At 38.8% G+C, this 15503-nt stretch overlaps 1 protein-coding gene across 2 annotated transcripts in view; it reads left to right on the forward strand.

Annotated features, from left to right (window-relative positions):
- Positions 1-809: 809 nt before the first annotated feature.
- ctbp2a (C-terminal binding protein 2a) overlaps positions 810-15503 on the forward strand; it is a 48946-nt gene continuing 34252 nt past the window's right edge. Inside the window, exon 1 of one of the 2 annotated variants that reach the window (XM_063007492.1) lies at positions 810-1130. The gene's annotated coding sequence lies outside the window, so the exon portion shown is untranslated. Of the gene's footprint in view, positions 1131-7160; positions 7186-15503 lie in introns of those variants that run through there. The other variant, XM_063007493.1, reaches the window with a different exon arrangement.

The following is a 15503-nucleotide window of genomic DNA, read 5'->3' on the forward strand; positions in this document are numbered from 1 at the left end:
CAGCTGCACCTAAAATAAAATGCTATCTGATGAAGACTGAATTAAATTGTTAGTGTGAAGGCTTTACTTCATTTTATGATTAATGGTAAAGCTGGTCTCTATCCATGTTCAAAGCTATTTGTGAGGGCAAACTGGCAGATGACTTAAGATGTTAATTCTTTAAGCTTTAATTTACCCATTGAATGGGTCACCTTGGCCATCATGGCAACAATTGCCCCCCCCCCCCCGAGAGATTTCGCAGGAGCCGCCACTGTATCAAATGGGTGAGCAGTGTAAACAAACAAGCTGCTCTAACAGTTAAGGAGGTAAAGTGAAGAAGTAAAGAAAGTTTGGAGATACAGTTTAGATGGCCAGAAATAATCAACTCCAAATACATAGAGTATAAACAGACCAAAAACAAAACAGGTTATAATTAACCTAGATAACTTCATTATTGTGTATTGTGGATTGAGGTTTAATTTTCTTATTTGGTTGGATGTTTCTTTAACATTCCATAATAGACATGTTTCTTTTTTGTCTGTTAAAAAAGCATTAGGAATTGTTTTTGTAGACTCAAAAGGAAAACTATTATGTGAGTGTATGAGGGGATACTGTATGTATAGGGTACAGTACAAATATAGGGGAGTCTATTGGAAATTCAGCCAGTGGAAAGGCTGCAGAGCGGTTTGGTCCCGCCCACATGAACAGTCCCCGCCCACATGAACAGTCCCCGCCCACTGGTTTGTTGTGCAGCGAAGCAGATGAGGAGGCGCGAGGGTGGGAAGCTCATTCAAGTGTACAGCTCCTCCTCTTCCAAACACACACACACACACACACAGACAGAAAGAAAAGCAGAAACAAATCTCCACACATTCAGTTCTACTGCTGCTACTAATGGATATCATCAAACACTGCAGCTTCAAACCACAGCGTCGCCATTACACTCCAAACCACTGACCACTAACCTCTCCTGCTGACCAACTAATGGAGTTGTGAGCGTTTTTAATACGCGGCGCGTTACATTTCTGTCATATTTTCCAGGTTTGCATAACCTTGTATTGGAGACAGATTTAATAACAGGTTGAAAAACAAAAACGACGTGAAATTGTGGTTCAGAAGGAGAGAAGACAGGAAAAGCATCTCTGTCTGAGGTAGGAACAAGTTTGTGTTTGCAGGCCGCTTTTGAAGCGCGCTTTTTTTGCTCTCTCTCTCTCTCTCTCTCTCTCTCTCCCCCTCTCCCCCCCCCCCTCCCCCTCTCCCCCCCTCCCCCCCCCTCTCCCCCCCTCCCCCTCTCCCCCCCCCCATGATATTAGTTGTGTGTGTGTGTGTGTGTGTGTGTGTGTGTGTGTGTGTGTGTGTGTGTGTGTGTGTGTGTGTGTGTGTGTGTGTGTGTGTGTGTGTGTGTGTACCGTCCACGGTCACCTATGAGTGGCAAAGAATCATGTCTCAGATTTGCAGTACTATCCAATCTTAAAGCAAGTCCCTCAGTGTAGTGGCAGGCATGTGAAAGTGGCTTGAGGAGAAATCTTGTTGTTTCAGGTGTCCATGTGCTGGTGAAAGATAACACTTAATACAACAGTGCAGTGAGGCTCTTTTTGAGTATCCTATAATGACCAGTGCAAAAATAATGCCCCAATTGATTATAATATCACTATAAAGTTGCATATGCGTTGTGACTGTTTCTGAAGAATGATTGAGACTGGACAAGCATGTGGTGAATTTATTGGATCTACAAATTTGCAATGGTTGTAAACTGAAGCCATTTTCAATATTGGTGGCCCAATAAACTTAGTGACCCAGATTGTTTGTGCCCCATACAATGCACCCTTACAGGCCCCACTTATTCCACTGCAAAAGGTTTAATTAGGCTAAACATGAAGGCAGGAGGTGATATGCTTTGCTTTACCCAGCTGTGAGCCCTAATGTTTGGGCAGGTCGGGATTATGACATTTCAGCTAATAATTAATTGTTGTATGAAAAAAAATCCAGTAACAGATTTTAGTTTGTTCTCAGCTGACTTTTCATTTTTTTGCATTGCATGTTTTTTGTATTGTATTAGCCTAAATAATTATTGTGTAGTACTTGAATAAGGTAAGAACACCAGTGAACATCAGTGTTAAACAACAAATATTTTGCTCATAATTACAGTAAATCACAGGAACTCTAGTTAATAGGTGTGTCATATTCGGCTCATAGACTTTCTAAAACTGAAAGTACATGATCCACTGCGCTGAGCAAATGGCTCCATATATTTCTTTAAACCTTAAACAGCAAAATTCTGATGCTTTATGTGGCTCAGAAAAATTATGCAATCAAGAAATTTTTACAGGGACTTAAATGTTTGTAAATCTTTATTTTGGTTTGCATTAAAAAAAAAAAGTGAGCAGGATATTGGATTGGAAAGGAAACCCTTGTGTTGCACTTAAGTTTTAAGTCAAGTTTAAGCAGGTTAAGTTTGCCAAATATAGTTGGCAAAATGTTTCAACTTAATCCATGCTGTAGAAAAAAAACAAGACTACATTGTTATTCTATAACTAAACTGCAAGATTAATTTAAATATGTGGCCAATAGTTTTACATTTTTTAAAAGAAAATATTTTTTATTTGTGCGAGGATTTTCTCATTTTTTTTAAAATGGATTTTATGGGTAGAAATGGTAAAAAGATGTACACAATTTATTTAGACATTTATAAAGGCTATTAAACAAATATCAGAACAATTAATTGCAAATGCAAACTGTTTATTTGTATCTTCAATTGTAATTTCCCATCTAAAACTACTTGTGTGTGTGTGTGTGTGTATGCATGTGTGTGTTCAGGGTTAATTGAGGTAATGACCCTCTTTTTTGGCAAGTTTTGGGAGTTTGAGAAAGTGGATTGTATTAATTGCTCAATCATTGGCTCTGTGGCATCATCGAATAAATTGGAACATTACAGCATTGCTAACTGATCTGGAATGTGATTGACATTCTGGACCATGTATGATGAAGTAAAACTTTATTTATGCCTGTACAACTTTAAAAAAAATATTTTGTATTTTATCATTACCAATGCTTGTTTTAAATCTGCCAGTTTACAATGTTCTATTTATGTATTTAATAAGTGATTTGGGTTAGTATGTAATTTTAATTGAATCATTATTAAATACTTAAGGAAAGAGTATGCAGGCTCTGCATTTTACATATACAGTTAGTGTTGCAAAATGATAATCTGTCAATTATTTTTTTGATGAATCCATCAATTGGTTTATTTTTTTTATTTTTATTACATTTTTACCCCTTTTTCTCCCCTTTTTAGCGCATCCAATTGTTCAATTAGCATCGTGCTTCCTCTCTGTCTATGCCGAACCCTGCCCTGACGGAGGTGATTGAAGCTAACCCGTATCCCCTCCGAAACACGAACAGCAGCCAGATGCATCTTTGCCACCCACACATTGACGAGTTTGGCGCCACCTAGCGTTGCATGCGGAGAGACACACCCTAAGGGCACCCTCTCCCATCTCTGTGTAAGCGCCTCCAATCAGCCGGCAGAGAACGCAATCGCATTCTGACAGAGAGAGACCCACATCCGGTTCTTTGTCCCACCCCCCACATGAGCAACCGGCCAATCGTTGCTCATATAGCCACTCAGCTTCGAACCGGTAAAGCAAGGCTGGATTCGATACCACGCTCTTAGAATCCAGCCCTGGTTGCAGCGTGTTTCTTTTTACCGCTGCGCCACCTGAGCGGCAATTGGTTTATTTTTTATAAAAAAGATATTTTTCTAACAAAATTATTTTAATCAATTTAATTACATTGAAAATATATATTTTTGTGCACTGAAATATTAAAAGATGTTGCACTCAAACATTTAAAGCATGTGTAGACAAGTTTATTCATTCAACTGTAACATGCACTTTTTTCTGCCCCTAAATGTCTTGCATAATTAACACAGGGCATCCTAAATAAATATACAACTTAAAATAAAACAAACAATGGTTGGCGTTTTGGCATTAGTTTTGCTTTAAAGGGGTAAAATGTTCATCAGTTCGACTGTATTCATATGCAGGCATGTGGGAAGATGTTTTATGCAGGGGGGCTGGCTACTGAATGTTAACGTCTAAAGCAATGCAATTCAAATAAGGTGCGCACACACATACAGACTAAAACAAAACGCATAACCAAGCACAAACTGCGTGGCAGCAGTGTAACCGACAACACTATTAACTGTATCCCAAGTGTTCCAGGTGCTGAATAATGAAACCCTTGCTGCACAGCCGCAGTGTTATCAATTCTGTCATGTCCTACCTGGCAATTCAATTTGTGCAGAATGTACAGCAAGGTGTGACAAAATGTTTTGGATCGTAATTCTTCACAACTAAGTTTTAAATTGCTGTATAAACCTCTGTACACAGCATAGTCTGGGTTGTGGATGCAGCACTGTCAGAAATTTGGCAGGCTGTTGGGCATTTAAAACACAAACGACCTTGACTGGCTAAAATACTGTTTAAATAATATGCTTCCTCAACAAATAATCAATCCATAAATAATGACTGCCAGTAATAAGCACAAAGTATACATGCATGTAAGTGCTGTTCTGGAGCTGTAGGGAGCAGAATATATATGCTGTGTCTGCACATATTATCCTATACAGTGTGCTCTAAATAATAGCCGCACTATTAGTGAAAATCTAAGTCACCTCCCTGTTTATAATATAGGGTGTTATTTGGGATATGATGGCTCATCTCAGCTCTGTTATTCTCTCAGTGATGCTACTCATCCTTTTCATTTGTTCTGTATTTACAATCAGTTTTTCTTGCTTGCGTTGCTCAACTGAAGTGCATTACCAAGAAAATTGATCAGCATGTTCATATTTAGCCAGGTTATTTATGAATGAACAATAGGCAGACTAATCCATAACGGAATCGATTAGTTGTTGCAGCACTATATAGAGGTGTTGAAATGGGAATTGGGAGTGGGACTAGACGGGGCTTAACGGCATACTCTCAGCATCACTAGGACACAGTTAAACAATCCACAACACGTTCAGTTCAGAATTGTTTGCACAAACAGTTGTCATGGCAGTAGACTGAGGTATTAGGTTATTAGTTTTATTTTACAGACTACTGGTAGCAGGACTTACCTGTACACACTTTTAATCTGCACACAGTTTTATCTGAAATGACTTCGAGTCAATCAATCCTATTGTAATTAAGTTTACAATAAAAGCTACACCTAAGTCTAGTAATAGTTGTTATACTTTTAGTGAGTATATTAACAGTAAAAACATACGCAGCATCTTTCTTACAAACAGCACCACATCTGTGCTATTACAGTAATGAAAAGATCAAAATAGAAATTTCGCTGAGATTATAAAAATTAGACAATTAAAAATAAAATGCATTTGTTCTTAATACTGTCTGGTTTTTGAATTAATGGACACTTAAATTATTTTAATCTTAAAAAGGCTTCGAAGTTAAAGAAAAAAAACCCATAAAACTTAAATAAATGCAAAAACAGTTTAACTTCATACAAATGATCACCCCCCTTTCCCCCAAGACATAGCCAGTCATATCTGTATACACTCCCGACCAGCCAGCAGCATTGCTGTGGGTTTGAGCCCTGGATCCCAGTGGCACCTCACAAAAATAATATAAAAAACACACAGTTCAGATAAGCTCTTCACTGCTCATTCAATCTTTTAAATTGATCATTTCATAAAATGAATAATTAATATAACTGAAGCTTTAGAAAAATGCATTCGCATCACACTATTACGCCTGTTCCCAAGTTACTAGATTAAGTAAATGGATGGCAGGATCTGTTCAGTTATTTGTTATTTTTATAGACTGGGGAGTAGACAGCTTTATATGTGTAAAGTATTGTACTATGGTAGGTTTCTGTGTTATTTACAATATCACATGGGTAACACATGGTAAAAAAGACATGACCTTGATTTTAAACCCCCCCCATCCCCCGTCCCTGTCCGATAACAGAACGCCTCTTTTTTTTTTAGCCATCCCTTAGGCACTAACTCATCACACAGGGGCACAGCACACACAGCAAGAGCATGAAGATGGACATAAATTATGGCTTAGTTAGGAGAATGTAAACACAGGCACTTGAATATTTATGATTTCCTCTTCGGCAGGTTGGTGGGGGAGGGCAGCATGATGGACTTGCTTTTTTGAGCTGTTTGCATTCTAAATTTGAGTAAGACAGATTATCAGCAGCAGAATGTGTTTGAAGGATTTTAAGCAGAAGCCACTTAAAATTCTGTGGTTTCTTTTCAGTTACTAAAAAGCCCATTTAGCACTACAGGCTGCTTGTATTCAGATCATTTAGCAATGTGCTCTTTATTGAGCAGAAGGTTGAGTGGAGGATGAATTTTGCGAATCTTTAAGCTACTTAAGTATCATAATTGACAGTGTAATTTATCTAATTTCTTATTTTCATTTCGTACATGTTAATTTATCCTCTTTCTGTAGTCCTATAAGATCAATGTTTGGAAAGGCAGTATCTTACAGTGTACTGTTTTTAATATTGCCCTCCAGTGCAGTAATTAGTTTGAAATTATATATATATATCCTTTATTTGTCATATATACATATACAGATGTACAGTACAATAAAATTCTTTCTTCGCATATCCCAGCTGGTGTTGGAAGCTGGGGTCAGAGCTAGGGCTGAAACGATTCCTCGAGTAACTCGAGTAATTCGATTACTAAAAATCATCGATTCAAATTTTTAGCATCGAGAAATCGTTTATTTTAATACACCGATATACAGCTCACGGTGTTCCGCACGGACTTTCACCTCGCGTTCACGCTGTGTGACGTGAGGAAGCCGAGGGCTGCGTCCCAAATCTCACACTTAAACAGTACTTAATCCGGGTACTTTTCACCTATTTGTACACACTCGCTGCACCAGTGTACTGTTTAGTATTAAAGTAGCGATTTGAAACGGAGCCGATATTTGATAGCGCGGACTGCAGAATGGAGAGAGAGAGAGCGTTACCTATAAAAGATTCCCTACAGAAACCATACACTGTTGCTGTAATGATTATGATGCTGGGGACAGTAATATATTGCTCAAAAATATGCATAGGTTGTACAAATATGAAAAAAAAGGTTTCTTTTTAAGTTATTAAAGTCTGGGTTGGGGACAAGGCCAAAGTAGTGAAATATTGATGTTTAAATCATCATAAAAAATGGAAATCATCATTATTTTGGTATGTAATTTTTTAGTAATGCAATGAATGATCTTTTTAATACCTAAAATATTTGTTTTGTAATAAAGTATTTTTTTTAACACATATTTATAACCTAGGGAAGTTCCCCCAATTAAAGAATCACCCATTTATGTTTGCTCTTAATTAAAGCAAAAGTATTTCTTATCCGATTACTCGATTAATCGCTGGAATAATCGATAGAATACTCGATTACAAAAATAATCGATAGTTGCAGCCCTAGTCAGAGCGCAGGGTCAGCCAACTTACGGCGCCCCTGGAGCAGACAGGGTTAAGGGCCTTGCTCAAGGACCCAACAGTGGCTACATAGCAGAGCCTGGATTTGAACCGCCAATCTTCCGGTTGATAGCCCAAAGCCCTACCCACTAGGCTACCACAGGCCCATTTGGCATCAGGTTCAATGACAACATACCATGTGTAGCTTTGCAAAAATGTCTTTATAGCTCAGATTTTTGCTCTTTAGCTTGCGGTGGGATGCATCTGGGGTTACAGAGTTAAATATCTCTTTGATAACTCTGACACACAGAAAATGAAGCAGCCGGAGTCAGCGGCCCCCTACATGTAGGAGACAGATGGAGATTCTTAGTGCCATGCTGGCTCCATTCAGCGAAGGAGGGGTCGAAAAAGCACAGTGTAAATCACAGGAGGCTCAGGAGAAGCAACATGTCTTTTGTGGCTGAGATTCAAGCCCTCCATAATAGTGTTCTTTCTCCCTGCTGTCAGTCTCTCTGAGCGTCTGTCTGTTCTTTTAAATTGTGTTTTTCATTAAAATTCCAGAGATGACTTTCTTGGCCAAATTCCTGTTATGTACAAATACACCATTTATTAAGGATGTAGATTTGAGTCACAGCAGTCTTGTGCTTGCAGTCAGGCCTTCTGGTTGCTGGCTGCATTCCAGTCAGCAGGGTGTCTGCATGGTTACATGGTCAACCAAAGAACTGAAGTATGTAGCCTTTTCTGATCACCTGGCTAAGTGAGATGCTGAACCTTGAAAAGGTAAAAAACAGTAGCCACGTGTACATAATCCGTTAATAATCCAACTAATAGCTCAATTAGAGTAGTATACATCCATGTATACATCTCAATTGGAATAGACTAGTCTGATTAAGGCCATTCTGAATACAATTTCTATCTGATTGAATGAGTTGGGAAATTCTTGAAATAATCTGTTAAACAGAAGAATAATAGCCAAGTAAACACCTGTATCTGATTACATTCCCAGTCTGAAAGTTTAATTTTCAGTTCTGCGCACGTGCATTTGCATTATAGCGTTGGTTTACAAAATTCAACATAACATAGTGGAAAAACTGGTCTGCAAAAAAGCCGAAGTTTATGTTGCAAACTTAAAAAAATAGCAGGATGGATGGGCGTAAAGCGTAAATAAGTATTTGAGACGGTGGGTTCACACAAACTATAGAACAAATTACTCTGACTAGACATGTTGCTTGTTGTCATGGTAACGTATACACCAAGTAGTACATTGTTTTGGATAGTACATCGTTTTGGATCCGATTACTTGTAGTGTGCATGTAAACTGAAATTTGCATCAGATTGTTAAGTGTACCCAATCTATAATTGGAATGAATTCATTCGTGTTGGAGTAAATCTTTCCATATACTAGTAGTAGCCTAGTGGTTAAGGCACTGGTAATCAGAAGGTTGCTGGTTTAAGCCCCACCACTACCAGGTTGTTGCTGTTGGGCCCTTGAGCACAGCCTTTACCCCCAATAGCTTAGACTGTATACTGTAACTGTATTGTAAGTCGCTTTGGATAAAGGCGTGTGCTAAATGCTGAAAATGTAAATGTACTCTTAGCAGGTGTATTAACTTACACAGGCCTCAACAGTTCATGTTATTGACAAACATTTGCACCTAAAAAGATCTGTGCATTTGGTGAAAAATGAACAAAACATTTGGCCTAAACTTTAGCTTATAATACAAATTATTGTGATTACTGGTTAGATAGCTGTTTCCAATGACTTACATGATTTTTTTTCTTGTATTATGTAATGCTGCACTAAAAAGTTTGGAAACCCTTCCAGTTTTAAAGTCCCAGAGCTTAAAAAGAAGGAAAATTAAGTCTTTGTCCTAGTAATGAGAATGAGTGATGAGTTGGTAACCAGTGATCTGGACTGAATTTAGCTAAAATTTAGAGGTCATGGATGGAGTGTGAAGAAAATTCAGAGCTGTATATAAAATGTAATCATAGAACAAAAGATGTATAAATCATTAACCCCTTAATTAAAAAAAATGTGCGCATCAGTGGTGCACAAAACGCTCCATGACACAAACCCTGCCTCCCCTTTAGAACCAGTTTGCAGCAGTCTGTTCCGTGCTATTTAAAAGGTTGGCAATTAAGCATCAGTTACTAAGTAGTGGTCAGATCTGTTGTCATTGAAATATAAAATTTTAACTATGCTCATTTATTTTAGTCTGTGGTCCTAAATTTATTTATGTGCTCTTTCTATTTTGGAAAGTAGAAGCACTTCCTTTGAAAAATGATGCCATCAAACCATGCTTCAGCATTTTCATAGTTAATACTGTTTTTTCTGTATAACTGAAACAATAGGGGAGGATCAGGAAATGGAAATGTAACATGCATGCTTAAGTGGAGCAGGTTTTTCCCCCCCCTAGTTTTGCTTTAAAATAATAAAATTAGAATGAATTAGGAATCTTATCTGTGAGGTTTAGTTTTCACGGTAAAAGGAATTAAGTACATATTAAGCTCAGGATGTCACTAGGAGGTCATTGTGTAGTGGCATCTTTATTGTACTCCTATACAGTAGTTTCCACGCAGCTGTAGTCTCAAATTGACTTGGTTAACAAGCCTTGTCTTTAATTTACATATTCAGTGTTGCCTGACTAAACAAGATCTAATGTTTAATTTGTTCTATTTGTATTCAAATACTTTGCTTACACTGCTCACTTAGTTTCACCATTACAATAGTTGCCTTAATTAAACACTTTGATTGGATATATTGATTGCCATCAGGAAAACAGCTAACTGGTAACAGTAAATACTGGGATGTTGAGTAGTGCAATATATCAGGAGTTCTCTGCCGCATGTTCCGACACGTGTGAAGCCGCTGGCCTTTTTTTTTTTACACTGGTCAGTCACCCTCGCAAAAACTGCTTAAATTCTTAGAAGCACTAGCTCTTAAACGCCATCCAAGTTATGAAAAAACAAATAAACTCTACACTCTTATAGTTACACAAACACTCTAACCACTATACACACAAGTAAAGAAAGCAAATCGACCCCCTACTTTGATATTTAAAGACTGAATCTGTTATTTAGCCATGATAATAGCCAAAGCAGCTGACATGGCGTTAAGAATTAAACAAACTGCCGCTTAGGTGGCGCAGCGGTAAAGTACGCTAGCTCACCAGAGTTGGGGTTTCGAATACATCGTATCGAACCTCAGCTCTGCCTTTCCGACTAGGCTGGGCGGCAGTATGAAAAACGATTGGCTGTGTTCAGGGTTAGAGGGTAAGAAAGTCAGATCATAGGTCCTCATAACTGGTGCGACTGCCGCCCATGCTGGCTGACTGATGGGGCCTGCACAGGGCTGAGGAATAATGCTGATGGGGTGTGGCCCTCCGTGCACAGTGCTCGTCAAGTGTATGAACTCGACTCATGCAGGTGAAAAATGCAGTCTGTACTGACTGTGCGTACCGGAGGGGGCGCATGTCAGTTGAGAGGCATCCTCAGTCAGCGGTGAAGGGTCGAATCAGTATAGAGGACGCATTCAGGGTAATTGGACACGACTAGACTGGGGGATAAAAATTGGGGAAGGAAAAAAAAAATATATATATATATAAGGAATTAATCAAACAAATAAACACTGGCCAGTCGTGCAGTCTTAAATGGAAATCGAACACACTCATTTTCTGCTGTTTGTGTCAACCACTAGACCAAGCGGTAGGAGTGGTTGTTGCAAGGAGGTGATTCCTCATTGGATGGTGTCCTGGGGGAACTTCTCCCAAACCTAGATCAGGGCACGAGTGAGCTCCTGGAGAGTCTGTGGTGTTATTTTGTGGCATCTAATGGACTGATACAAAACGTCCCATAGGTTCTCAATTGGATTTAGGTTCTGCGAATGTCAGGGTCAGTCAATGGCATCAATGCTTTTGTCATCAAGTAACTGCCTACACACTCTGGTCACATGAGCCTGGGCATTGTCCAGCACCAATATAAGGTTTGACAGTAGCTCTGAGAATCCCTTCTAGTTTCTCCAGACCATCACTGACCCATCGCCAAATCGCTTATGCTGGATGATGTTGCAGGCAGCATTCGTTCACCACCATCTTTCACATCTGTCATGTGTTTAGTGTAAATTTACTCTCATCTGCGAAGAGAACGGGGTGCCAGTGGAGGACCTGCCAACTCTGGCAGGTTATCAATCCTGCTGCTGGGTTGATGTTGTTCCATGGCCCTGTCCAGCTCGTCTTGTGTAATGGCCCATGTTGAAAAAGAAAGACCATCTAAAAGACACTAACAAACACTGTGCATAAAGATGATCAATTAAGTGTTTTACTTAGCTTTTATGGTGAATATTTCTGAGAGAACTGAAGACATTAAGGAAAAACTAACTAAATTGTTTAAATAAATGCATTAATAAGCACCAATCTTTGTAAAGTGCTGGCTGATTCTGTAGGATAAATTGATCTCTCAGCCTCTCAGTGTTGGAAAGGGAGGACTGACATTTTGACTCCTCACATATTGAAGATGGTGGGTGAGATGATGGCATTTCAAATGCTCCATGAATAAAATCTGTTTAAGATGTATGGCTCTGTTGAATGATCTGACAGAGAAGGAGGATCAGCATGTTCACTCTAACACATTTATAAATCCATGCTGGCTCATTAAAAAAAATCAAGTACAAAAATCCCCCAAACAGCTTCAAGAATCGATATCACTTTGACAGATGTGTTGGTCTTAAGGTGGAAGGACTGCACTTACTGTGAAAACAATGTGCTCTACATCAGGACCCACAAAGTTGCAGAGCTGCAAAAATGTACTGCAAAAGTAGTTAGAATAAACCTCAAAATAATGTAATGCTTAGGCACAGTAGGAGCTGTGAATCAAACGCTGTCATATCATTTTCAATAGCCTCTTTATTCTGGTCAGGGTCACGACAGGCCCGGTTCCACTGGGAAACACTTGTCTATGTCCGCTGGCCGATAGCACCACTGAGATTCAGACCTGGAATGTTCGAGTGGTGGTGCGCTAGCGTAATAGACCGCTGTGCCACCCGAGTGCCTTGAAGCGAACACGTCAATCTAAAAATACGATGATGCTGTAATTGTTTTTCACAGACCTGCTCACAGGTGCAGATAAATCAAAGCAGCATGTTGGTGAATGGGACAGCTGTAATTCACGCGCTGTGTGAGAGCACTTTAAAACACAGAGATCGCTTTGAAGCGGATACAGGTGATGTCTTTGTGTTTTCTGCCCCCCTCTCACTGAACTATAGAAATGACATTAATAATTTTTATCTTCTGTGCTGTGATCTCAAAATATCACCACTTTACCGTCAAAGCAACTTTTGGATGCATTCCCAAACATGTCAATACAATGAACCCTGTGTTGGCAGCTGTATTATGAGGCAAAGATGTGTTCAGGCAGTGTTCTGTATGTGAAATATTCTTTTTAATGTAGGGGACTAGTGTGGCACTACAATATATCAAATATTTAAAGAAAGCATTATGCAATGTAAAATGGCAGAGTCAAACACTACACATTTTGTAAAAAGTGATTTTATTTATTTAAAGAAAGGGCGGCACGGTGGTTCAGTGGGTAGGACTGTCACCTCACAGCAAGAAGGTCCTGGGTTCAGTTGCCAGGTGGAGCGATCCGGGTCCTTTCTGTGTGGAGTTTGCATGTTCTCTCCTTGATTGCGTGGGTTTCCTCCGGGAGCTCTGGTTTTGTCCCACAGTCCAAAGACATGCAAGTGAGGTGAATTAAAGATATGAAATTGTCCACGACTGTGTTTGACTTTGAAGACTTGAACTGGTAAATCTTGTGTAACCAGTAATTACCTGTCCTGTCATGAATGTAATCAAACATTAAAATCCTAATAAATAAATAAATAAATGCATTTGTTATTCTATATGCATCCCACTCTTTCAATAAAGAAGGTGCAGTGGTAGTTATAGTTGCTGGTCCAAGCCCCACCACTACCAAATTGCCACTATCGCAAGGCATTTAATCTCTGATTGCTTGCATTTCTCGCACCACATCACATTTGTAAATTGCTTTGGAATAAAGGATTTGCTAAATGGCATGAATGTAAATTTATGTCTGACATGTGGTTCTGTATAGTCTAGTGCGCATTGGTGACATGACTTGCTCTGGTTATACAAATAAGCATAAAACATTCAATGCAGAGTCAAAATGATAAGTTATGAGTTTGAAGCTTGCAGTCAGTGAGTCATGACAAAAGGCTCCATTAGTGTGGCCTGAATGTCTGGGCTGTCTGCTATGTATGACTGATACTTGGCCTTCAGCATAATGGCTGACATTGGGACACATTTAAATGGCTTAATGTGTCGGAGTGCATGTGTGCTGCACGTTGATCATTTTTCAGGGTCACTTGAAGCGTACAAGATCCTTATTTGCTTGAGAATGTTTCCATCGGAAGATTTTTTTTCCCTCAGAGTGACCCATAAGTAGGTTCTCTTACTGCTAAATATGCACAGAAACTCATTTCATGTGATTTCATATGCAGTGAAACAACAGAGAGGTGATTCACTTGCTTTTTGCCAAATGTATTACGACTCTAGTTTTAATTTGTTAAAACGTTGATTTGTCAGGAGATCCTTAAAGCTTTTAGGATTATCGGTGTGTGCTTTTTATGTTAAGACAAGCATTGATGTGATTGATGTGATCCAGTGTCTCTCATGTTGAGAAGACATTTCTGACCTTAGCTGAGGATGGTGAGGTTTGCAGTTCGTTAGATGGTTTTCCTGGAATCTGCCTGACTGGGTTGTTTAGAATTTTATTGAAGATTTAGATATAGATTTAAGGTATAAAAATGGCTTTGACTATGGTTTACTGTCCTGATCTCCTAGATCCTTAGGAATTGCTCTGAAGTTTCAGTGTATCATAGATTGTTGTGTTCCTGTAGAAACTTGGCTTGAAAAGATTTTCAATTTAATTTTAAAATTTATAGAGCGTTCTACAGGGGTGGCTGAAATAAACCTGTCTTGGCTTGCCGTAGTAATTTGGGCAACTGATCAATTGAGTTACCAGGTAGGCAGGTAATTTCTCATGGGTGATAATATAATTAGAATAGTGTTTACTAAAATATACTGTGTTTTTATTTTAGTTCCTTTTGTGTAAAATATAAAATGAACCAAAATATAAAAACAAGTTAAAATAGAAACATAATACTTATTTTGCCATTAAATGACGTGTTAAACATGGCATAAAAACCCAAATAAATAAATAGTTCCATTTGTGTAATATTATGTTAAATAAATACAATTATTTAGTGTGACCAGTATATGCAATAACAGACCGTTAGGAAGGGGCATTTTTATTTTGTCTTTACATGAGTGGTTTCTGATCTACAGTGCCTTGAAAAAGTATTCATACCCCTTGAACTTTTCCACATTTTTTCACATTACAAACACAAACTTAAATGTATTTTATGTGATAGACCAACACAAAGTAGCAATTAATTGTAAAGTGAAAAGAAAATGATACTTAGTTTTCAATAAATAAAAATCTGAAAAGTGTGGTGTGCATTTGTATTCAGCCCCCCTGTACTTTAAAATAAAATCCAGTGTGACCAATTGTCTTCAGAAGTCACCTAATTAGTAAATAGAGTTCACCTGTGTGTAATTTATCCTCAGAATAACTACAGCTGTTCTGTTAAGGCCTCAGAGGTTTGTTAAAGAACATTAGTGATCAAACAGCATGAAGACCAAGGAACACACCAGACAGGTCACGGATAAAGTTGTGGAGAAGTGTAAAGCAGGGTTAGGTTATAAAAAAATATCCCAAGCTATGAACATCTCACAGAGCACTGTTGGAAGGAGTATGGCACAACTGCAAACCTACCAAGACATGGCCGTCCACCTAAACTGGACAAGTAGAACACTAATTAGAGAAGCAGCCAAGAGGCCCATGGTCACTCTGGAGGAGCTACAGAGATCCACAGCTCAGGTTGGAGAATCTGTCCACAGGACAACTATTGGTCGTGTAATCCACAAATCTAGCCTTTGTGGAAGAGTGCCAAGATGAAAGCCGTTTTTGAAAGCAAGCCATAAGAAGTCCCGTTTGCAGTTTGCCAC

This window comes from Trichomycterus rosablanca, chromosome 13, assembly GCF_030014385.1.
Source record: "Trichomycterus rosablanca isolate fTriRos1 chromosome 13, fTriRos1.hap1, whole genome shotgun sequence".
Classification (NCBI taxonomy): domain Eukaryota; kingdom Metazoa; phylum Chordata; class Actinopteri; order Siluriformes; family Trichomycteridae; genus Trichomycterus; species Trichomycterus rosablanca.